This window comes from Hypomesus nipponensis, chromosome 8 (assembly GCF_054491055.1).
Source record: "Hypomesus nipponensis isolate SF chromosome 8, ASM5449105v1, whole genome shotgun sequence".
NCBI lineage: Eukaryota > Metazoa > Chordata > Actinopteri > Osmeriformes > Osmeridae > Hypomesus > Hypomesus nipponensis.
The window spans coordinates 17,412,501-17,437,598 of record NC_140368.1 but is presented as its reverse complement, the minus strand read 5'-3'; the positions used below and the strand labels follow the sequence as shown (position 1 = coordinate 17,437,598).

At 40.8% G+C, this 25,098-nt stretch overlaps 1 pseudogene; it reads left to right on the top strand.

The window, feature by feature from the left end:
• Positions 1 to 12,483: 12,483 nt before the first annotated feature.
• LOC146276171 (zinc finger MYM-type protein 1-like) lies at positions 12,484 to 15,262 on the top strand (annotated as a pseudogene).
• Positions 15,263 to 25,098: the final 9,836 nt, after the last annotated feature.

Below are 25,098 nucleotides of genomic sequence, written 5' to 3'. Positions count from 1 at the left end.
TATTTTCCCCTATTTTTTCGTCTGACTAGTGACAGCTGGTAGGAGGGTCACACGTGTGATGAGAGGTGGGAGATAAACAACGACGATTTCTAACTTACAAAGACGCAACAAAGCAACGTGTTTTCGACAAAAAAACGTTTCTCCACCTACTGTTCTGGCGGTGAATTGTTTTCAGCACCCCCAGCCTTCGGAGAACCATTAAGGCAACAGAAATGCTAATTAATCCGTCCTATCCGGCGGCCCGCCCATCCGTAACGGAGTCTGAGTACCATACTGGCACCTTTAGTAGTCACTAGTACTGTAAACAGCTGTGGAGATGTTTTTGTTTGCTACTATACTAGGCTACAGCGTTGCAGTGAGCTACACTGGTTTGAAACCACAGGTAATGATAATTTCACCCACAAATCATTTACTTGTAATCTAATGTCATAATAAATCCGAAAATGTATTTGTGAGGAATGTTAATTTTAACGATTGAAAACAGATGCATCTTAGACCGCTGTAGTATGTGTTGCCCGGGCAACAGAGGCTAATGATGCTATTGCTTCAGTGAAATAGTAGACTACTGTTTCCGAAAGTAAATGTACTTCCTTAATAATATTAGCTTATATTGTACATTACACATTACAATTGTGTGGCGTTTCTGCAGCCGCCTTGCAGTAAAGCAGTTATCTCCCAGAAGTTAACGAGCTGCAAAACTAATGTTCTGCTAAAGATAGTCACGCGAGTTTTCGTGACGTTAGTGACTTAAAACTTAATTTCTACTTAAACCGCGCAACGGAACCTAAATCCCAATACAAGCAACTCAATCCCTACCAAGACGCAACATTTGACACCTAGGTTGTCTATGTTGTCCAAATATTAACAAAGTTTTAGGGGGGTAAAAAGAATAATAATAATATATGTGAGATAACAATGGTTGTGCCCTTGCCGAAGGCAAAGCATACCCAATTAAATACTGTACATAAGTATAAATGTCAATGTTTCTACACTGTCACACTGAACTAAATCCCCAAATTTTACCTCACACAGCCTCAGTCACTTACAAGGCTGAGTTATTAAAGAATGTATAATACATTACAGTACAATTCATGAACTGTCATCACCAGCTGCATCACAGGCACGGCACCATGTATAATTACAGTTATTAATGTTTGTGACACAGAATGCATCACAGGCACTAGTGAATATACCAACAGGAACAATGCTCATACGACTTTATAAAGGATGTATGTCTTAAAGAATGTTATGTGCTTTTTAAAGTTAAATTTATGTCTTATGAACTTACAAGTGTGCTATGGCTTAAACATTGTCTCACACAGGGTGTGATTGATTTCCAACTGCTGCATTAAAGCTGATAATATTGGACCTCTGCAACTCCAGATAACTCTTTGAAGAACACAGACTTGTGTCATTAATCCGTGTACCCTTCGTCCTTTCATTTTTCCATTTCAAAACCAAATCGGAAAAACCGATCTGTTTTAAAACCAGAACGGAAAAATTGGGAAAAAGAACAACAGAAATCACTAGTTCTGCAGCAGTTTTTGTGTTTCAAAACAAAAACTGAAAAACGGGAAAATGAAGTTTTGGATTGTTTTGTTATTGTAATATTTTGATTGTGGAATTCTGGTGGAAATGTGGAGGTGCAGGCGCATCGAGAGAACAGTTCAAGATGGCTGCAAGGCTTCATTGTTTTTCCGGGGATTTCCTGCATGTACAGGCACAGGTAAAACTCCTTTCCATGTTCGACCCTTACCTGGTCCCACATCCCATTGTTGACTACTGCACATCTGGAACGAAGGTATATGTTGATATAACATGTCCAGTTGGTGCAACAGTCATACACAAATCCATTAAATGCATTAGACTCAATGATATACAATGCATAGACCAGACATACTGAAGATACATTTAATTTGCAAAACACAATTTCAAATTCACCAATTCAGTGCTTGATAGGGAGCGCTAAAAAGCATGTCATAAATGGAGCGTTGATACTAAGCATGTCTGGCTTGGAAGCTGGCCAATGCCTAAAGGGGTGCCTTATTGTGGAGAGGGGTACTGTGTGTAAGTGATGTCCGCAGACACCCCCTGTGGATAAAGGGTAATGTGAGTTTAGATAAAGTGACATGGAGGAGAAAGGGGAAGCAGTGCTGAAGCATGTGATGACAGGTAAGGAGGGCTAAAATGTTCTACAAAGCAGAAATGGGGTGAGTGATAGCTGTCAATCATCCCTATGTGCTCCTTTGTTAAGAGAAACAATAATACTTTTGCTTTGCATAGTATAGTACTCACCTGTACACCTCATCATCAATAATCAAATTATTTTTAATGGGCATGGTTGCATTTGCCACAATTCTGGACACGTGGGTGGCCCCAAACATGCACATTTTTTCATTTTGGTCCATGTGTTTCACATGGCCTGTGTATTCAACATGGTAGGAGATGGGATTTAGATTACGACACCCTTTTTAAATAGAAGAGGAATATGCTTAACGCTGAGTCGTCAGTCCTTCAGTGCATGCACATGTAATGACACAATTTAAACAACAAAAAATGAATATCAATTTGCCAAAGTTTAGCTGCTTACATGTCGTTTTCAGCAGCATGTAGTCGTGAATAGGATAGGACTTTTGGTGATTTTGGCGGAAAAAGTTCCACGCATTGCATTTATGTGGAAAACCAAACTTGAAGTACATTTACATGCCATGATTTTCCATTTTCCCTTTCCCCTTTTGGTTTTGAAACAGAAAAAACGCTACAAAACTAGTGATTTCTGTTGTTCTTTTTCCCTGTTTTTCCGTTCTGGTTTTAAAACTGAAAAACAAAAAACAAGTTTGTTTTTAGTTTTTTCCGATTTGGTTTTGAAACGGAAAAATGAAAGAACGAAGGTTACACTGATTGTCATTGAATACCATCATTACATATGGGATTAGACACAACGATTTTAAGTCCTTCAACTGGTGACCCCCGACCAGGCGCGGATTAATGCACAGGCTTGCCTAGGCTGCAGCCTAGGGGCCCAACGTGTGCAGGAGGCCCTGGATTGGCCGGAGTGTTTTTTTATATTTTTAATGTACTTCGGCGGGAACAAAATTAAGACCCTAATTGGCTTATAAGTAACGTTTCCTTTTTTAATAAGCAAGTGATTGGGTAGATGTGACTTGGGTCACATCTGTCCAATCAACTGCTGCTGGTCAAATCATGTCAATCATATTCATCACTCACTGCTATTGCTAGATGGTATAGTGGCAGAATTAAATGACCGAAATAAAGTATTAAAGTAGAGCACAAAAACGCAAAATACAAAGGTTAAAAGAACAACGTGACCAAGATACTTCAAGGCTGCTGAATCTTCATCCAGTCGAAGATAAGATCCATAGCAGGAGGACTGCCAGCTAGCATCGGCCAATTTGGGAGAGTTAACTAGTGGTATTGGTACTAGTGTGTGGTATTAGTACTTTTAAGGATCTGAATACTTCTTCCACCTCTGATGTTGTGATTTTGCCTCAGATTTTGATGCAGATGTTGTAGCCTACCTTTTGGTTAATAAAGCTAAAAGCGATTACCATCTTGCAGTTGGAACTGAGAATGCAGGGTATTCTGTTGCTGTTCATAGTTACATTCCGTTCATAGTAATTGTTTTGAGGCTGTGGAGGCAAAGGGTTATATCTGGTATTGTTTCCACTTACATCTCTTATATACGTATATTGAATATATATGTTCTTAGTTAAACCTAGCTAGCTTCCGCTTTGCAAAAATAACTCTGGTGGAAGCGTCGGAAATATTTAGAACTCACGTATTAGGGCTGATTCTAGCACTGTAGAATGTAAAGAAAACACAGTAGAGTTGGCTGTCTCAATGTGTGTGTATGTCAGTTCACCTTATTGGCATGTGGACCATTTCTAGTAAAGCACAATATTTAACAGGGGGGGGGCTCACAGCCTAGGCGCCCCTGACCACCGTAATCCACCCCTGACCCCGAAGCTGAAAAGAGGGAGTTCAGAGGGTTCCGGCCCGACCAACAGATTGAGAGAGAGACCCAAACACCGGTATGAGGAGGCAGACGTAATCGTCAGGCGTGCCTCAACATAAAAAAAGGTAAGCAGACACCTGTTAATTCAAAGTACTGCTATTCAGAACTGAGAACCAAATTTAGATTAGAGTTAAGAGTCCCTGAGCGAGTAATATTTGTGTGGAGTCAGATTGTGTTGAATAACTATAGAGAGGAGTGTGGTGTGTGTTTTTCTTTTTACTTTGTCCCCTCCGGTACAAGAGGGTTACAGTCCCAGAACGAGTCATATTTGTGTTGAGTCCGATTGAGTTGAACAATATTTTAAACAGATCTGCCGCTCTTAAAAGATCCACTAGATGTCCTCCTAGGACCATAATTACTTTAAGTGCAAAGTCTAACAAGTATTTCAATTGTGAATCATTTATTTGGGTCAATCTCATTCGTTTTTTGTGTCTTTGACCAAAGAGTATACGGAAATCCAAGGAAATGTCAGATACACATCCAACCCTTTGTTTCCAATAAGACATTGCGGACAGGTTTTATTTCAAGAACACTACATAGGCATATATGATGTGAGCAACTTAACATGGTCTTAATTCAAACTTGAGACATTTCATGAAATAAAGGGATAATAGTTGTAAACACATGTAAACTATATTAGATATTGCTTTAGTTCCAAAGATAATCTGAAAGCCACCTTTTTAAATGACACATATATACATAAAATAACAAATATATGATGCTCAAAATGTACACAGATTAACTATATTTTCCTTACCATGTCATCTAATTGTTTAAGTTGCTGGAGAAGCTGCCTACGTTGAAGAAGGATGGAACGTTTACTAATCTGAAACACATAAAATTGAAGCATATTAAAGGCAAAACCTCAGTTTTATATGGTTCTTGTTATCAGAATTTTGACATTTAAAGGTAAAATTGCATGAAATTGCACGTGGTATTTCAGAATGATGTCTGCCTGTTTAACTAAACAAGTAATCAAAATTATGACAGGCCAAAAGACTGACTGGATTCGAACCTGTGACCTTATGTATTAAAAAAAGCTGTTTCACCTGCAGCATGGATTGCTCGATTCGGCCAAAGTTTAAACAGCTGCAATTCAATGATCTTTTGACATTTCAAGGTAAAATGGCATGAAATTGAAACTTTGGCCGAATCGACCAATCCACACTACAGGAGAAACGTCTTTGTTTTTTACACAGAAACTGACCCTGATTCTCAGTTCTGCAGGTGGCTCAATAAGTTGAGATGTTATCCTGCAAAGTGCAAGGTCACAAGTTCGATTCCAGGTAGTCTTTTGGCCTGTCATAATTTTGATTACTTGTTTAGTTAAACAGGCAGACATCATTCTGAAATACCACGCGCAGCGCAATTTCATGCCATTTTACCTTGAAATGTCAAAAGATCATTGAATTACACCTGTTTAAACTTTGGCCGAATCGACCAATCCATGGCCTGTCATAATTTTGATTACTTGTTTAGTTAAACAGGCAGACATCATTCTGAAATACCACACGCAATTTAATGCCATTTTACCTTGAAATGTCAAAAGATCTTTGAATTACAGCTGTTTAAGCTTTGGCCGAATCGACCAATCCATGGCCTGTCATAATTTTGATTACTTGTTTAGTTAAACAGGCAGACATCATTCTGAAATACCACGCGCAGCGCAATTTCATGCCATTTTACCTTGAAATGTCAAAAGATCATTGAATTACAGCTGTTTAAACTTTGGCCGAATCAACCAATCCACGCTGCTGGAGAAACTGCTTTCTTTTTTATGTAGAAACTGACCCAAATGTTTTCAGTTCAGTGGGTGGCTCAATAGGTTGAGATGTTTTCCTGCAAAGCGCAAGGTCGCAGGTTCGAATCCAGGCAGTCTTGTGACCTGTCATAATTTTGATTACTTGTTTAGTTAAACAGGCAGACATCATTCTGAAATACCACGCGCATCGCAATTTCATGCCATTTTACCTTGAAATGTCAAAAGATCATTGAATTACAGCTGTTTAAACTTTGTCCGAATCGACCAATCCATGGCCTGTCATAATTTTGAATACTTGTTTAGTTAAACAAGCAGACATCATTCTGAAATACCACGCACAATTTCATGCCATTTTACCTTGAAATGTCAAAAGATCATTGAATTACAGCTGTTTAAACTTTGTCCGAATCGACCAATCCATGGCCTGTCATAATTTTGAATACTAATTCATTGTAGATTTTATTTTAATTGTATTCAACTTAGTATCGCGAGTTTATGTATCCTTAGTATAGTTAGACCATAAATTTAAATTCAAGATTACTATGTTTATTGTATGCACCTTCCTGCCAAAGCAAATTTCTTACTGTGCAAACTTTCATGGCGAATAAATCCCTTTCTGATTCTGATTTCTGATTCTAATGGTCTCTGATATACCAATGGACAAAAACAACACCTAAAACCTGGAACGCTACCACCAACGATTGGTTCGCCAGATTAGGTTACTCCTGTGTTAGCATCTTGCCATATTTGTTTGTCAAGCCAAATCAAATTATAGATCCTGGTGCAATTTCATATGGTTCTTGTTCCAATTGGTTCCTTCAGTTGTCATCAAACACTGAATCACAATTACCTTGTTTTGAAGAGCAGTACAACTTGACCCATATTTTTACATTATGACATGTTTAATTATCCGTCATACCAGGCTGCGCCAAGGCCAATCTGAATCCCCGCAGTCATAGTTTATCTCTTCACCAGGTATAATATCTTTCAGGGCAAATAGACACAGATGTGGCTTCCCATCAACATCAATGATTTTCATCCTGGCGTTGGGATTCTTATGTTCATCATTAACAAGTGTTCCCAATGAGTGGTCTTCGACAGATCCATCCACACTGATACACAAAAAGAGTTTCAAGCAGTGTAAATTTAACCATGACTACATTTCTTTCTGATTGATCACTGAAATTGAGAACAGCTGACAAATAGGATACATTTCAGGTAGTGTTCTTTCAAAATGTTTTTGATTTAACCTAATACTTACCACCAATCTTTTCCATTCCATCGGAAATCGAAGAGGAAAACGTTTTCGCCTTTGTTTGTACTACTTGTTTGTAAGCCTAGTTCCCCCCTGTACTCTAACAAAAACTCTCCTTTGTTAAATTGTTTACTTGCGATAACACCACGCCCTATAAAGAAAAGAAAAAAGACACTGAGGTAGTCAGAATATATAGAAACCTGTCTACTCATCATCTTGACAGCTGGAATGTCTCTTGGCCACCTGAAATGGACACACAATTTTAAAGCTGGAAAGGCAACTTGCAATGGCAAGCTTAGAAATCAGTGTTATCATGTATGGAATATGTTTTCTATTAAATGTCCTCACATTTGGCAGTAATTCAAGGATTAGATAATAAAGTCAATGATGATATTGCCATGCTTAAAGGAAGTGGAAGCTTTTTTCTATTGTTAAGGACACTAAATGAATGCTGCAATACTACGAAATTTATCATTTTCGTTTCAACATAAAAAATAAAAAATTGACCACACACCTTTTAATGTATTAATGAATTCCTCTTGAAGGCCAAACTTGTCTGCCTTCAATCTCACATGTTTTTCAACTTCCTGGCGAGGACGGACACGTGTCCTGGAATGTCTTTCTTTATTTGCCATAATATCTGTGTGATTGCAGCAGCATTATTGACTCATAGCCGGGGGGAACATATTTGATCAGGGGGGTGCTGGGGGGCTTAATGTTGCTGGGCTGCCCTGCTAATGCAAGCATATTCTGTGTTCGATGTGATGCATGTTTGGGAGTTCTATCCTTAATGCAAGCACGCGCCCAATTTTTTGGCCTTTATTTGAGCGCCAAATAGTTGAGCTTTATGTAAAAGAAACAGGCGTTTTTCAATTGGTAAAACCTTGTCTAGTGAAGGTAATTTCTTTGTCTCTTTATTTTTCAGCTCCACCCTTACGTTTCTTAGCCTGGTTTTCCAGGCTAAGTTCCAGTTTTCCATTTTAAGTTATCGTGCTGTCAGGGGGTGCTGCGGCACCCTCAGCACCCTTAGTTCCCACGGCCATGTACTGACTACCTACCTCTTAAATTCTGATCTAAAACACTGGGTGTATATAGTACGCACACTATAAACTTTAAGGCTTTAACTTAAAGCCTTAAAGTTTAAGGCGGCTGCATCAGCTAACGTTAGCTGAATAACTATTAGCAGGCTAGCTACGTTACTAGGTAGGTAGCTAGCTGGGTAGCATGCATGCATGGTTGGGACATCCATAATTTGCATGTAATAACACTTGTTTATATCCAGTTGGTCAGCTAGCTATTAAAGTTTATGCCAGCACTGATTTAGCTATGTAATCATGCACAAACGAAATCTACTGTTAGTACAGTCCTTGCAATGCTACATCAAAACGTGGATAGGCCTATCTACAATACTAATGAATGCTAAAGCACTTAAGCCAACTTGCAAATTACGCTGATGTTACATTGCCATAAAAATACTTAACTATAACATGACCTCATTGCCTGACGCATTACAAAAGAAAGTGTAGCATTTTTAATTACTAACCTTTTCTCCTCCATGGAAAAAACGTTCCGCTTTCCGGGTGAAATATAAATTCTGGCGTTCTGCTGATGTCTAACTTTTTTTTTTTTATGCGGATGGCGGGATAAGGAAGCGGACTGACAAACCACCGGTGTATTAATTTTTTTAATAAAATAGTTAATAAAACTCAGAGTTTGCATCAGATGTAAACATGTAAGCCTTGAAACATTTAATTGAACTACAAATATGGCGTCGTTCAACGTCTCAATCTATTGTTTAATGAAATATGTTTGTAATTATTTTAGTAATTTGTGTTTTACACCAATATCATCCCCAAAGTTATATCAGATTGATCAGAAATGTAACATTTACATATAGGCTAGATCAATAAAAGAGATTGTTACGACCCAACCGGTTGAAAACATTTAACAGAAGACACAGGAGACCAAACAGTTGACGTTTACAAACGTAGATTTTATTTATGGAAACATCCGTTAACTCGTCTTATTTTCTTAAAACTATGTGGTACAAGACCCCTCCCGTGCCCCGTAAAGAAAAAGAGAGAACAAAGAAAACTAACCTGGAGAGCCGGCCACAAATGAACAAACGAAGGTGCGACACCGGGCCAACCCTACAGGGCCGTCGGAACCGGAGCCACCACCTCTACCACACTACACGAAGACCCCCCCCACCACCACCCCCTTTCCAGCTAAACTAACAAAGGAATAAACCGAAACTAAACGGCCGGTCTCCAAAAAGGAAATTAAGGCGCTGCTCACATCAGCGCTATAGACTGATCTCCGAGTGTAAATGGGCGATAGACTCGACCGCCCTCTTCCGCGACCTTTGGGCTAAGTAAATGTATGCTTTGTTTCTGATGTTTGCCATTCATCCGATGGATCAGTCGTTTGTTCATCCAAGGACGAGGTATCCGTTAAGGATGGTAACTAAAATTGACAAGAAACAAAATAATAAGCAACATAATTCATATTTTAACAATGTGTGCACTATCAGGTTTTATTTCAAGAACACTACATAGGTAGTATATGATGTGAGCAAAATCATTGTCTTAATTCAAACTTGAGACATTTAATGAAATAAAAGGGATAATAGTTGAACACGTAAACTATAATAAATATTGCTATAGTTCCAAATATAATCTGAAAGCCTCCTTTCTAAATAACACATAGGCTACAAGTATATAGGCCTATAATACTCAAAATGTACACAAATTTGATATATTTTCCTCACCAAGTCATGTAATTGTTTCAGTTGTTGGAGAAGCTGTGTACTTGAAGAAAGAAGGAAAGTTTAGAAATCTGAAACATATATAGGATAAGAAGCATGTAGGCAAAACCTCAGTCACAAGTTATATAATTTCCACATGGTAGCCTAATAACAATTCCATACTAGTTTAACATGTTTTTTTGTAAGATATACATATTCTGAATCTCACATAGCTTGGACTTTGTTAACTTACAAACAGAAAATCTCGTATTTAGTCTCCTATAATGGCCTCAACTCAAATTGATGCTTAAAATACTGGAATCTATTCAAATATACTGTATGCTCCAACAATGAGGTATCATAATCGAATTGTCAACCGGGGACATCAATCAAACACACACACCACTCTAACCAGATTGAGGACAGTAGTCTCCTATAATGGCCTCTGATATACCAATAAGGGATCATCATCGAAGTGTCAACTGGGGACATCAATCAAACACACACACACCACTCTAACCAGATTGAGGACAGTAGCCTAGTCTCCTCTAACTATTAGCAGGCTAGCTAAGTAACTAGGTAGCTAGCTAGCATGCATGGACTTTTACTATCCAGTTGGTTAGCGTATCCTTTATGCTAGCAATAATTTATCTATGTAATCATGCACACAGTGATCTAACGTTATTACAGTACTTGCAATGCCACATCAAAACATGGATAGGCCTACTAGTTTACAACACTAGTGAATGTTTGGCACTTAACAAGCTAACTTACAAATTAGGCTGACGTTAAAGGCCATAAAAATACTTAACTATAACATGACCTCTGCCTGACGCATTAAGAGCATGTTTAAGGAGAGCCTTGCCACTCACTATTAAACCCCATTGTACCGAATTTGGCTGCAGTTCCACCAGAGTTCCACTTGGGGTGATCGCGAGCGATTGCATGTTGAATGGGAGTCTATGGAGCTAAATGGCTAAATTTGTCTCTTTCGCCTGATTGTCGTTGAAAAATCTCAGATTTGATTGTAGTTTATGCATGATCAATGTGGATTATAGGTCGAAAATTGAATGAACGAGTACTTATGTCCTTTTGATTTCTTACATGGTGAGTCGTTGTTGCCCATAACACGCTAGCATTCTGCTACTGAATGCTGATTGGTTAGTAAAGGACTGTTACGACCAGAGCTCCTGCTTAATGGCATCTGAAGCGGAATCATAATGTCGGAGCATTAGCAACATTAGCAACAACATTAGCAAGCCAAAACTCTTTCAAGCATGTGTATTGACAGGGAGAGCCTCGTCTGTCAGCTGTGTTGTCGATGCCCTGAGAGAAAAAAGTAAGTGACCAGAGCTTGCCGTCAAGCAGTAGCTCTGGTCGTACGATGTGTATGACGTCAATGACATTTTCAAAAGCTTTTTAGAACAGAAAGGCGACTTTCAAAAAATCTAAAACCCGGCAGTGTGTATTTTTTTGGCCTCCCCTTTCAAATTCAGAATTCAAATTACTGGACATAAAAATTTATCCTGAGAAAAGTGGATTTTGAGGGGTACTGCTCCATAGACCTCCACTCATTCTGCACTCGCTCGTTAGCGCTCTCACATGGAATTTCAACCAGTTCAGAACCCGGAAGTTTCCAGAGAGTGGCAGTTCTCTCTATATTAGACATTCTCTGACGCATTCCAAAAGAAAGTGTTCCGCTTTCCCGGGTGAAATATAAATTCTGGTGCTCTGATGATGCCTTCGCTTCTTTTCAAATGCGGATGGCAGGATAAGGAAGGGGATTGACAACCACGTGTTATGGAAACATAGGCCTATAGATCACAGGATTGTTTTATTTTATTTAAATTTGTATTTAAATAAATACATTTAACTCATGTTTTGCAAACATGAGTCGGGTGCTGAGAAAAGGAACACAACTAAAAATAAGAATTTCAGAGGTCCATTCCAGGATCGCTGGATAAATGTGTCAGCACGTCTTGCAGAAATGGGGTGGCTCGGCGCGCGTGCACGATATGGCTATATAGCTGTCGGAATTATGGACACTCCCCGTGCGGGCTGAAAGTGATTCTTGCGCGTGCATCACAGTGTATGTCAATATAAGCAGGGCCTCGCACGTTAAATTCGCACAGGGCCTCACACACGGCTCTGGTAGTAAGCCTAGGATTTAGGATTTATTACTTTTAGGGTATCAATATAGCTACATTTAAAGAGTTTGCATCAGATTCTTCTGCCCCTTTTTATACTGGTGCCATGCTCTATAGCCTCCACATACCCGTCGCCATGGGCGGGCCCTAGGGGGCCGGGCCCGCCCCCCGAAATGCTTGTGCCCCCCCACTTGAGGCACAGATCTCTTTAAAAAAAATATATATATATATATATATATATATATATATATATTAGCCTATATTATCATAGTAGCTACTAATGTGTTGATAATTACTAATGTTGCATTCTTTATCATTAAAAAATATAAAAAAACAATGGTGTGATTTTGTTTGATTGATGGGAATCTATCTGCACTGCAACAGCCTGCCTATCACGAGCCATAGTTAGGCTACGTAGGCCTACGTAACTACGTCAACGTAGCCGCTAACGGTTACCGCGCATTTTTGAAAAGTGAAGCTATATGAGTTTTTCGCCTTACGTGTCAATGGTTTTTGCCAGCTTACTTTAATTTCCTCATGGATATTCGTAAGTGGTTGAAAAGTCCACCCTCTGCCAAATCGGATACAATACCGACGTCTCCTGATGTTGTTGGAGGAGACCCTGGACGACAATCTGAGCCTGAGCCCGTTGCTAGTAGCTCCGTGGAGCCGGATCCTGGGTCTGGCAGGACCAGCAGCGGCCACGGCACGGAGGCTACCAGCAGCCGGTCAAGTGCAACCGCGACTGGGGCAGTATTTGAGCCACAACTGCCTGTTGGATCAGTGGGTGTGAGTGACCTCGGCACGGACAAACCTAAACAGGTTGTGTTGAAGAAATATCCTGTCAAAATGTTTGGTGCAAAAAAACGATCATTTTCCTCTAGCTGGTATTTAAACAGGGACTGGCTTGAGTACTCGGTGGAAAAGGACACCGCATTTTGTTATGCCTGCAGGAAATTAAAATCTGTATCATCGGACGCGACCTTCTCCATTAAGGGATTTAATGATTGGAAACATGCAATTGAAACAGGCAAGGGCTTAAATAAGCATGCAGCTTCAAAAGAACATTTAGCCTGTGAAGCGATGTGGAGAGATTCAGAAAAACGTAGAGAGACAGGGAAAGAGATTTCCACTCTCTTAAATTCAGAGCAACTGGCGTGCAACAGATACTACATCTCAGCCGTAATTGATATGCTGGAGTTTTTAGTGGTGAATCAATTGCCGTTACGTGGAGATAATGCTGGTTTTGCCAGTGTGCTAGATGAAAATAGTTCCATGGGGCTGTTCTTGTCTCTCTTCGAGTACACAATGCGCAAAGATCCAGAACTGACAAGGATAACAAAAACAATCCCACAGAATGCACGCTACACCAGCCCACAGATACAAAACGAGATGATTGAAATGATGAGCAAACTTGTGACAGAGGAGATAGTGCGACAAGTCGGCGATAGCTGGTATTCAATTAAAGTGGATGGCACACGGGATCCTTTGGGCCAAGAAAATATATCTGTAGTTGTGCGTTTTGTTGACGAAAACTATAGTGTATGTGAGCGCCTCTTGGTAATGGCAACATCTGAGAAAGGTGATGCAGAGGCCCTGACAGGTGTCATCATTGATGAGCTCACCAGAGCCGGACTCAGCACGGACAAAATCCTGAGTCAGGTTTATGATGGCGCATCACTCATGTCTGGCAGGCATGGTGGTGTGCAGAAATTGTTACAAAACAAGCTGGATCGTGACATACCATATATTCATTGCTTTAATCACCAACTTCATCTGGTTGTGATTCATGCCATGTCCAGTGAAGCAGCTGTCGAGGATTTTTTCAGACTATGCAACATGCTGTACAACTTCATCAGGAAGCCAACCGTGGCTGTTCTGTACAAAGGCGAGACCCTTAAACGTCTCTTGGACCAGAGATGGACTGGCCACTTGGCAACGGTCAAAGTTGTGGTGAAGAGTTTTCACGACATATCCACATTACTGACCGATGTGGAAAACACACGGGGCTTTGGAGCCGAGGTTCGCGTCGAGGCTACGGGGCTGCTTCGTGCCATTATGCAGCGCAGTTTTCTTTTCATTGCGCACCTTGTTAAGAAACTGTTGTCACTTTTTGAGCCGCCGAACAGACTGCTACAAGCTGAAGATATGGACTTGTTCACTGCGGTGACACTTGTGAACAGCGCTTCTGACTGCGTGAAGAAACTGCGCACAGAAAACGAGTTTTCTGCACTGTGGGACCTCTGCGCTCCTCCAGCCGCGGCCACCGATGCTTTACCGGTGGCCGACCCCGGTCCAAGCAAGAGAAGACGCACAGTGAACAAGAACCTCCGCGGATTTTCAGTTGAGGAAACAGTTGGCCAGTCACAAGGTGACATAAATGAAAAGACTGAGTTCAAGAGGATATGTTTCAGTGTTATTGATGCTGTGCAGGGAGAGATGGGTGCACGTTTTGGAGAGCGCAGTAGGTAGCTGATTGGCGCACTGGCTGGTTTGAACCCAGAGGCCGAGGATCATTTCCTGGACCCATCAAAGGTAACCCCTCTCCTGCTATTAGCTGGAACTGATGTGGCTGAATCTGAATATACCGTGGCTCGTGAGTTCCTGGTTATGAAAATGTCTGAAACCCCGATTCCCCCCGAAGACGGAAAATGGACAATAGCCAACATCCTTAGCACATTCAACTGTGCACTCCAGGCTATGCCGACTGTTCTCACAGCCTACACCCTTGCCCTAACTTTAGGAGCTTCCACAGCAATGTGTGAAAACTCATTTTCCACGCTGAAAAACGTCTTCTCAGAGCATCGGCGCAGTATGCTGCACAGACGCAAGGCCCAGCTGATTCAGCTTGCTTTTGAAAAGGATCTGACTCACAAGTTTAAGTCTGAGTGGAAGGATATTTTGATGAGGAGGTTCAGCTCGGAGAAACGCCGCCTCCCGCTGTACTGACAGGAGGGAGGGAGGGAGGACAGCGCTGACCCCACTCAAAGTAAGCTACCGTGTGTGTGTGTGTGTGTGTGTGTGCGTCTGTGTGTCTAATGGCGATGCATATCCCTCTGTTGACTGCTTTAAAATGCAATGTTTGAGAGATGCTTCTGGTGTTACATCTAATATGTAGTATAGTCAAGTGTTTTATGGATATTCATAACATTGCTTCTGTATTGCTTTAAATTATGAGAAATGATGTGATGTTATCGGCTATAGGCTACCGGGTCATAGGCTATTGCTGTTGGTTATGTTTAACGTGATGATTATGTGCTGCGCGCATGGACTATAGGATTATTAAAAATATACGTATAGGCTAAAAGTAATTGTGCCCCCCTATGCATTTCATATGCCCCCCTTAAGACTGAGGTCTGGCGACGGGTCTGAGCCTCCATAATCTCAATTTGTATTTGAAGATAATGCAGGCCTACTCTAGTCATAAAATAGCTCATTTCGGTTCTCATATATTAAACTTTATTACAAGCTCTAGGCCCAATAGCAAGACATACACCATAAAAACAGATACATAAACACATACAAACATACTTTTATTCATGAGAGTTTTAAAAGGCACCCATACCAATGTTTCCACAGATATGATTGATATCTGACCTTGCTGCACCTGGGACTCGTGATCATCATTATAATACAGTTTTGTGACTCATCAAGTCAAGACATAAACTTCAACATCAGGTTCCTCAATAGAGCCTGTAAAGTGCTTAGCCCTGAGTCAAAAAATAGCTTACTAGCACTGCTACACCTGACTGTTTCAGCAGTATCCTCAGGCAGTCATTGTATGCTACTTGAAGTTTGCGCAGGGTTTCCTTTTTGTAGCTGCCCCATAAAGCTTTGTTATCAGCTAGTTGCTCTATAGCATAATAAACCTTGTTGGGAGTAAAATGAATCACTTCCTCATTTAACTTGCTCACACTTTTGATACAATTAAACAGAGCTGCATAGTGCTGCCTCCACTGCTCTGCTATATTGTCTGCACCAGATACACCTCAATTCATATTCAATATAACTCTATGCCTACTTCTCAGCGTGAGAAATGCAAGGTGTGACGGTTAGATCTTACTGCGGCACAGCAGATTTATACTGGGGCACGTGCCCCAGTAAAAAGGGTCTAATGACACCACTGCTCCATGCAGACTGACATGGGTTTTGGTCTAAAATTAGGGTTAGGGTTTTGAGTTCCCTTTATGGTACATAGTCAAGGCTTATTATAGTGAATAATTGGGGTTAGTTAAACACAATATTTCAATATCACAACCCTATTATCAACAGGGGGTCAACAGCGCCACCTAGAATCCCACATTTTGGGCTAAAAGTCCAAGTTCAGATGTCCATATTCCACACCACAAACCAAACAGAGCCGCCAGACTGGCATTGTGTTACTCTCCTTATCAAGACCTTTCCAATGATGTATTTGGTGTAGTCGTATGACAACATTTTAATTTTCACCCTGCTGGACTAGACCTTGTGTCGGGCATACATTTCAAAGAGACATGAAAAGGTAAAATGCATGAAAGTTGCTTTTGTGTACATAGTTGATAAATTACTTAATGGTTATATTTGTACTTACTATTGTTCTTAAAGATTTGACATGGGGCCAAATAAAACTTTTACACAAATGTACAATACAAATATGGGGTTGCTGTCACACGTGCAGTTTTGGTCTAAAATTAGGGTTAGGGTTTTGAGTTCCCTTTATGGTACATAGTCATGGCTTATTACAGTGAATAATTGGGGTTAATTAAACACAATCTTTCAATATCATAACCCTAGTATCAACAGGGGCTCAACAGCGCCACCTAGAATCCCATATTTTGGCCTAAATGTCCAAGTTTAGATGTCAATATTTCACACAAGGAACCAAACAAAGCTGTCAGACTGGCAATGTGTTACTCTCCTGATCAACACCTTTCCAATTATGTATTTGGTGTAGTCGCATGACAACATTTTAATTTTCACCCTGCTGGACTAGACCTTGTGTCGGGCATACATTTCAAAGAGACATGAAAAGGTAAAATGCATGAAAGTTGCTTTTGTGTACATAGTTGATAAATTCCTTCATGATAATGTTTTTACTTACTATTGTTGATAAGGATTTAACATGGGGACAAATACAACTCCCCGCCTGGGATTTTGTATTTAGACCAATATTGACACTCTTCACATAAATGTCGGAACCACTTTCAAAGATGATGATGTTAAATAATGCAAAGTGAAGGTTACATATTAAGACAGTTAAATGTTGAGTTGTCGAGTAGCCTATTGACAATTTATGACTTATAGTGTATCGGAATTTAAGTAGCCTATTGACTGCACGCAAAACTGGTATTTTCCGTAGGCACGCGAAATAAAAGTGTAGGCCTAAGCCCTGTCTCAATTTTCACCTAGGCTATTTCGCGTGGCATATATAAGCCAAATTCCTATTTTGCATGCAGTAGACCTATATACGCGAAATCTTCCCATTCATGTCTATCATCAGAAAATGCGTCTATATTACACGCAGAACTTCATAAACTCTTATAATTTTACGTCATCCTCCAGAGTCGGATTTGACTTTAAGATCACTAATCGATATTGACGTGTGTGGTGAATATGGAGATGATAGTTGTCTTGAGTCAAACAGAGTTAACTCGGAAAACATTTTAAAACATCTCCACAGCCCACTCTTTTCAAGCTGGCAAGAACCTGGCCTGTACAACTTTTATTGCCTGTGTGTGTTATAGCCTATATTTGTTCTCATTTATATGTACAAGAATGCTGCTTGGTGTTGGTGGCAAATACAAAATAGCCTACTGTTTGTTATTTAAAGGTGTTTGAGGTGAAAATTCCCCCACAAAAACGTATAAAAAATACATTTGGAAGCTTCGATATCGTGAATCTCCGTAAAATCCGAGTCTGGATGATGACGTTTAATGGATAAAGAGTTGATGAAGTTCTGCGTGTGATATAGACGCATTTTCTGCCGACAGAACTGAATGGGAGGAATTCGCGTATAAACTGGACGCAAAACAGCGATTTGGCGCATATGGCACGCAAAATAGATGTGTAAACCCATGTCATAGATACGCAAAAGTATGAAACTGGGTTGGCTGCGTCATTAGCCTACACACTCACATTAATTCAATCAGGCAATGTTACTCTCCCGCGCTATACATCGGCTCATTTGCGGTTGTAGGGCTACTGATTTAATGGTCGAAACAGCTGCTTCCCAAATACACCCAACCTTTCCAAACCGAATCCTTTCATTAATTCAATTCCTTGCGTGAGTTTCTCCTCGGTTAATCGTTAGGGCTACACCCTAGGTGTTCCAATTGGTGTAGTTGGCCGTATTTTTGTCTATAAAGTCCGTTCATCACATTGTGATATGGGCTCAAATCTTAGAATATGCTACAATATTATGTATCGTACATTTTGTATGGATGACTGCAAAAAATATTACTTTGTATTTATTTTATAGTAGCTTAAGCTGGGCCTTCACACGATCTTTGTCTACGCTATATTTAGGAGGACTAACTCCCCTTCTGTTGGCCTTGTGCTACGTTTCGTAAAATAAACAAATATTTTAAAATGCAATTGGAATTTAGGTTGTTCCAGAGACATTGTTGTTTAGAGACAACGAGCTAAGATGCAATATCCAGGGTAAAGCACATTACATTCATAAGCCAACAGCTTACTTATTTAATGGGCGTGCAGCCATGTCGTTAGCTTGATAGCTGGAGATTTATACTTGCGATATAGGCTGAATAACATATCATGAGTTACGGTAAACTTTACAAATATGTATTTTGATGTCAGTGTTTCTAGCAGCTGTAACCTCGGAAAGGTTTATATGACAAGTTAGCTAGCTATCTAAAATGCACTTATAGTTATGTTAGCAAACAGCTAGTGAGTTGCACAGTAACAACAAGGTAGAAGCTAACAACACAACTTTACTATTTAAATTCATGATGTAAAATTAGCGCGACTTTTCAGGACGAATGATTATGACGTCATACATTTGTAATGCATTGTTACACACCACCAGAAGGGGGCAATGTGGAGTTAAACACAGATTGAGGGGGGGGGGGGGGGTGCCTACTTACACACACACAAAGTCTGAAAAAGTCACTTTTGAGGTCAGATGAGATTTTAAGGCAGAACACTATTTTGGATTATTATGAACGCCACCTGCGGCAAATCAAAATGGGGACGGTGGTTTTGGTCCCCAATTGTTTTGCCGACCCCAATCAACTGATGTGTACTCATAAATTGTCCCCAAAATTGGGTTAACTAAACACACACACACACACACACTCTCATTCACACACACATACACACACACTCACACTCTCTGTGTCTCTCTGCCTTTCGTTGTTTCTCACTGAGCTATGTTTTGATTTTCTGAGCTACAATAGATAAGAGGCCTGTGTAACACTAACAGCAATCCGAAGTCAGAGGAACAGGACAGGGATTTGTGCAAAGTATTGTTTAAAATGAAGCAAAAAGATTATTTTAAACAAATCAAAGACCTGAGAGATCCAGTTTAAAGACAGTGTGACATTACAATACATTTAAATACTAAATAATAGCGATACAATTCTAATTCTCCCTCTCCCTCGCACACACCCACACTCACCACACACAAAACACGCACACACACATTCCTTCTTTGTGTCTCTCTACCTCTCGTTTTCCTGTTTTTACTGAAATTGTAGCTGATTTATTGGTCTGCAATAGAAAAGAGAACAAGGACCTTTTATAACAAGCTGAGAGGAGAGACGCTAGAAACTGTGCTTGCATTTGCAAGCTAAATTATCATTGAACACATCAAATACCCGAGAAGATCCAGTGGTAGTCAGTGCGTCACTTTAACGAATTGACATACTCGATAATAGTGACAAAATTCTACTTCTTATTTGTTTTACCTTGATTGAAACAAACACACACATTTATTCATTGAGAACTGACAAGATGCTCAGCTGAAACACTCAAAGCTGGGCAGATCACCAAATCATTGATACAGCCCCAGAATAAGTTTTTTCCCTGGCGTGTCTTTGCAACAAGCATTATATAATTGGTTTGATTCTACAGGTCTGGCCCAAAGTTTGGAACAGACTGCAGTAGCCTCTATTCTGGTGACTTCTGTTTAAAAGTGCCCGTTGGGCAGACCATAGCAGTACGGGAAAGGCCAGCCACACATCCATCCCTCAGTATTACCGTTGTTCCCAGTAGGTTAAGCGAGGATTATAAAACCTAACCTCCAAGAAACAATATATCAGAGAAGCTGGTGTACCTCAACCGAGCTTCAGAAAAATTAACTAGGACGACTAATCAGCCTTTTGGTAGAAATTAAGAAAATTAGGGAAAACCGACGACCAACCAGATCTTTCCAGGTCCTTGGTCAGCAGAAAACACATTTATACGGGGATCATTCACGGAAAAACAGTGGGAAGGCATTGGACCGCCAGGTGATGGCTCCAGTGGAGGTAATACAAATACATTTTTTTTAAACGAGCCACCCAGACGACAAAAAGTTAATTCAACAGTTCATGAAGAAAAGCAATTCAGTTTGGCCGAAAGGAGGATCCTTTGATTTAGCGTGCTGTGAGGAGGTGGAGGTCAACATAAAGCCCCATACATTTTTTAACCAGAGCAATAAGAGATTAAGACTAAATGACCAAGATTAAATAACCAATCCTACAGAGACAGGAATAAAGGAAGTATAGGGACAGAGCCCCACCACTATGACCATTGGAGCCACCCCATATTTATACAGTAAATGCTAGTAAATTCATACCCTTAGTATAGTTTAGACCTCATATTTAAAATTTAAGATTCCTATATGTTTAATGTAGGCACTTTCCTGCCAAAGCAAATTCTTTGTCTGAAAATGGGTCCGCTGCTTTTGTTCAAAACAAGCATCATCAATGACGATGGGACACCCAGTAACTTTTGTACATACACATACCATCAACTATACACCTTACTCACGATCCCACATTTTGTCTTAACACAGGCCGGAAGACCTGGTTACGAGGTCATACTGTCAGCCCCAGAACTCACCACACAAAGGTGCGACACAGTCAACCCAGCAACTAAAATGGTGTTACCAGTAGATGGGACACCACACACTGTGTTCATGAAACCAACATATTTAAGCGTGCACGACAAGACCTGTACAATGAACCCTTCACAGCAGAGCTCACTCTGTTTGTGGATGGATCTTGCTATAGAGATGCTGTGGGTAGCCACGCTGGCTATTGTGTTGTACAGCTTAAAGATGTTACCACATTTGAGATCATCCAATCTGTAAAGGTTGACCAACCAACTTCTGTCCAATTGGCTGAAATAAAGGCACTTACAGCAGCATGTCAGTTGGCAAAGTCTTATTGTTTACACTGACTCAGCATGTGCATACGGCGTCTGTCATGGGTATGGTACCATATGGAAGCAAAGAGGCTTTCGCAGAGCCGATGGCACTGTGATCAGCCATGGACAGTTCATTTTGCAGCTGTTAGAGGCCATGTGCGTTCCAACAGCCCTGGCCGTTATTAAATGCCCAGCCCACCAACAGACTGTCTTGCTCATCGCCAGAGGTAAGAACATGGCAGATGAAGCAGCCAGGCAAGCGGCAGCGGGGACTGGGGCAGTGATGGGACCTATGCAGGTAGCGGATGATCCAGCCCCACTCACCACTTCATCTTCCCTTGTGCTAGCGCAAGACCGAGTTAGTCCTCAGGACAAAGATATGTGGTTGAAAACGGGGCAATACAACACACCCAAGATGGACCCAACAAAGGTCTATGGAGGAGTAGTCATGGCCATTTTGTTTTACCAAGTACGTTGCTGTGCTTTGCTATTAGGAATGCGCATGGTGGTCACCATTGCGCCAGGGGGATAACTATTTGTCACATTTTAGGTCGTATGGGGGACACCATATTTAGAAGCCACAGTTGATAGTGTACTTTGCACATTATAATGTTTCTCAGTTCAGTTTCTGCTCCCATTTCACACAGTCCAACACCAGATGGACCATTTAGGCAGGTGGTGAGGGAGGTAGTGTTTCAACAGGCAAAAGGTGCCACAAAGGAAAAGGAACCAGAAATTCCAGAGAATCTGCAGGCGGTTACACCTGGAGATTGGGTCTACGGCTGAATGACCAACAACCCAGACCGCCAGCAGAGACCCATCTCCATCAGCCCTACTGGTCCAAGCCCGTTGTGGCCACCATCATTCAGTTCACCAGGACCATCACACCGAATCCAGCGGCTTGATGACTCAGGAACCACCAGGCTACGATCCAATGACCAACCACCACCTTCAGGAGTCCAGACCATGAAAGTTGAAGCAGAGGATCCGATGGGAGGAGAATCCCAGATGGAGACACGGATGAAGAGACGACAAGTTGCTCACCGGACCCTGAACCACCGAGACCACACAGCGGATTGGAAAAGTGTCACTGGCTAAGTTCAAGAGCCTCCAGTGACGAGGGTCCAAAAAATATGTCGCAACGTTTCAATACTGCATTGAGAAGACATGTAATTCTAGGGTGGAGGTGGGGTGAATATTACCCCGTGCACCCCATGGTTCCACAAACACAAGCTTATGAGTACGAGTGATTGTATTCCTAAAGAGAAGCCTTGGCTGTGGAAGATGTCATCCAACCACTTGGTCTGTCCCACCCTGGACAATTCTGTTATCCAAATTGCATACAATGCCCTCTCGTGGACGCCCCTCCTTGGAGAACCAGCCCCTTCCCCAGAATCTCATCACACATCCCCTTCCCCAGAATCTCACCACACATTCCCTTCCTCAGAATCTCACCACACATTCCCCTTTTCCCTGGACATCATCAGACATTCATCTTCATCATCCAGAATTAGTCACAATGTTTCACAGTCACGCACCGTTTTTATGTGTTGCATGGAGCGCTGCCCCACTGTCACAATTCATTCAAATTCAAGTATATGTCATCTTCATGTTCTTGTTCCCCTGTTTTGTTTTGTTGTCACCATATTGTTTTGTTGTCATTGCAGCATTTTTGTATTAATGTCATTGTTTGTTTTGTTTGTCGTGTATACAGTTCAGAGATGCCCTTAAAGTTTAGGCCCTCAGCACAAGGATGCACGGTTATGTGAGATAGGTATAGGTGTTATTGTTAACTGCAGCTTACTTCTGCAGGGTACAGTAACGATACAAGACTCTGTTGCTCACAAGCCGATCATAGGACCAACAGACCTTGTGTGAGAAATATTAGCTGTCATGATGTACCGTAACAAACACTTATGCTAATGAAACAGACTAATTTGATATGAGTAATAGGACCTCAGTGCAGAGCTACTTGGTGTGGATGGTGAATGAGCAGGAAGGTACAGTATGACGACTAGCAATGACTCAATTTGTCACACATACTTAGGAAAAGGCTGGAACAGATACTCATGATGATAATAAGCATAGTTTACCCTGATGGCTCGCGCTATGTGTGTCATCAAGGTTACGGGGAGTTTCTATTTCCCCATACCCTTAAACTTTCACTCCCCCGCTATGTGTGCAATAAGCTGGAAGCTTAAGCGAGTGTAGGAAAGAAGGACAGACCACCAACCCACCTAGGTTGAGCTTTGCACATGATGACATTTATATATAAGATGGAAATTAACAATACCCTGTTCTGTATTTGTGATGGTTCTACTGTTACAATGCATACTTGGGAAGTGTATGAATTAGTAGCCTAAGGTGTTATTGAAAGTTTTGTATTCTATTAACAGTTATATTCTTCCAGTTCTGCTTCTATTGAATAATTACAGTAGTGTTTCCAATATGGGTTGTGTTGGGACTTTGTCAGTCCCACAGGGGGAAATGTAGTGGAAAAAACATCACACTGCTGTAATTATGAAGTTGAAATGATTATAGATTATAAGATTGAAAATGAACCTCTTAATCACCTTTTTACTTTTATATGCTATATTGTTGAAACCAGATGCAAAGCTGTTGACTGATTAGTATTACCACTAAAACATAGAAGACATGAGGCCAAATGTGGAAGACCAGATAGATAGAGTTTGAGAGCAACAGAGAGAAGTGTGTGTGTAGGCCTCTCCCATGAAAGACTACAAGGCCCAGATATTGAGAACTACAAGCGCCAGACATCAGGGGACAGATTTATGTCCTTAAACTCTGTATGACCGTGCAGCTGGGCTGCAAAGCCCCACGTGGGCACTGGATGGGAGAAAGTTAGGGAAGGTCCAGGCTATGCAAATTCTGTGACAATGGACCAACCGAGTGTGAAAATGCATACATGAATCTATGACCACATATAATGGACCAATGATAAAATAGCATGAAATAATGGAGGAAAATATATAAGCAAATGTCCGGAGAAAAGTTTCAGTCACACTCCGGGGTCTACTCGCGTTTGTTGGAATCAATCCTTTGTGTTAGATTCGAATAAACACTTTGCATCAAACTTTGCTGCCGTTTCCGTGCTGTTTAACTTTTTGATATCGGTTAAAAACTTAGACTATTTTTTAGACTAAAAAACATTCATGTTATTTTGAGACAAAATGCGCTGGCGAGATGTAGCAGCGTTATATCGACAAAGCACAATAAATCTGACTCTTCTTGAGTATAAATGTCCTGAGAATGAAACATTATTGTTATCATTATACTGCAAGACAGCTACTGTGGCATACCTGGTTTCGCTAAATAGGTAATCTGGTTTCAAGACTTGCTTGACGACTGTGGCTGGATTTGATCCCACAACCTTGCTTTTCAAGGGAGCCCTGCTGGGAAATGCTGTGTTTGGTTACTATATAAAAATAAAGGAAGCCGTTTCTCCCGCGGCGATCTTTGTCAGATTTGATCCAAGAATAAACAGCCGTAATTCAGTCATATTTTGACATATCAAGGTGATTGTGGTAGGAAGATGATTACATGACAAGCTTGTGATGACATTATCAAAGTTTCGTCTCCATACGGTAAACCGTCGCAGACACAAGGCCTCACGTCCGCTCTGGCGTAATCTTTGTCAAAATCGTTTATTCGTGAACGGTTTGACTTATCGATAACATTTTGATAACTTTTTGTCGGCATGGTCTGAAGATGATCTGTTAAGATTTTCATGAAAATCGGAACACCGGCCTTGGAAGAGTTAGAAAATGTAGCAATTTCTTAAAA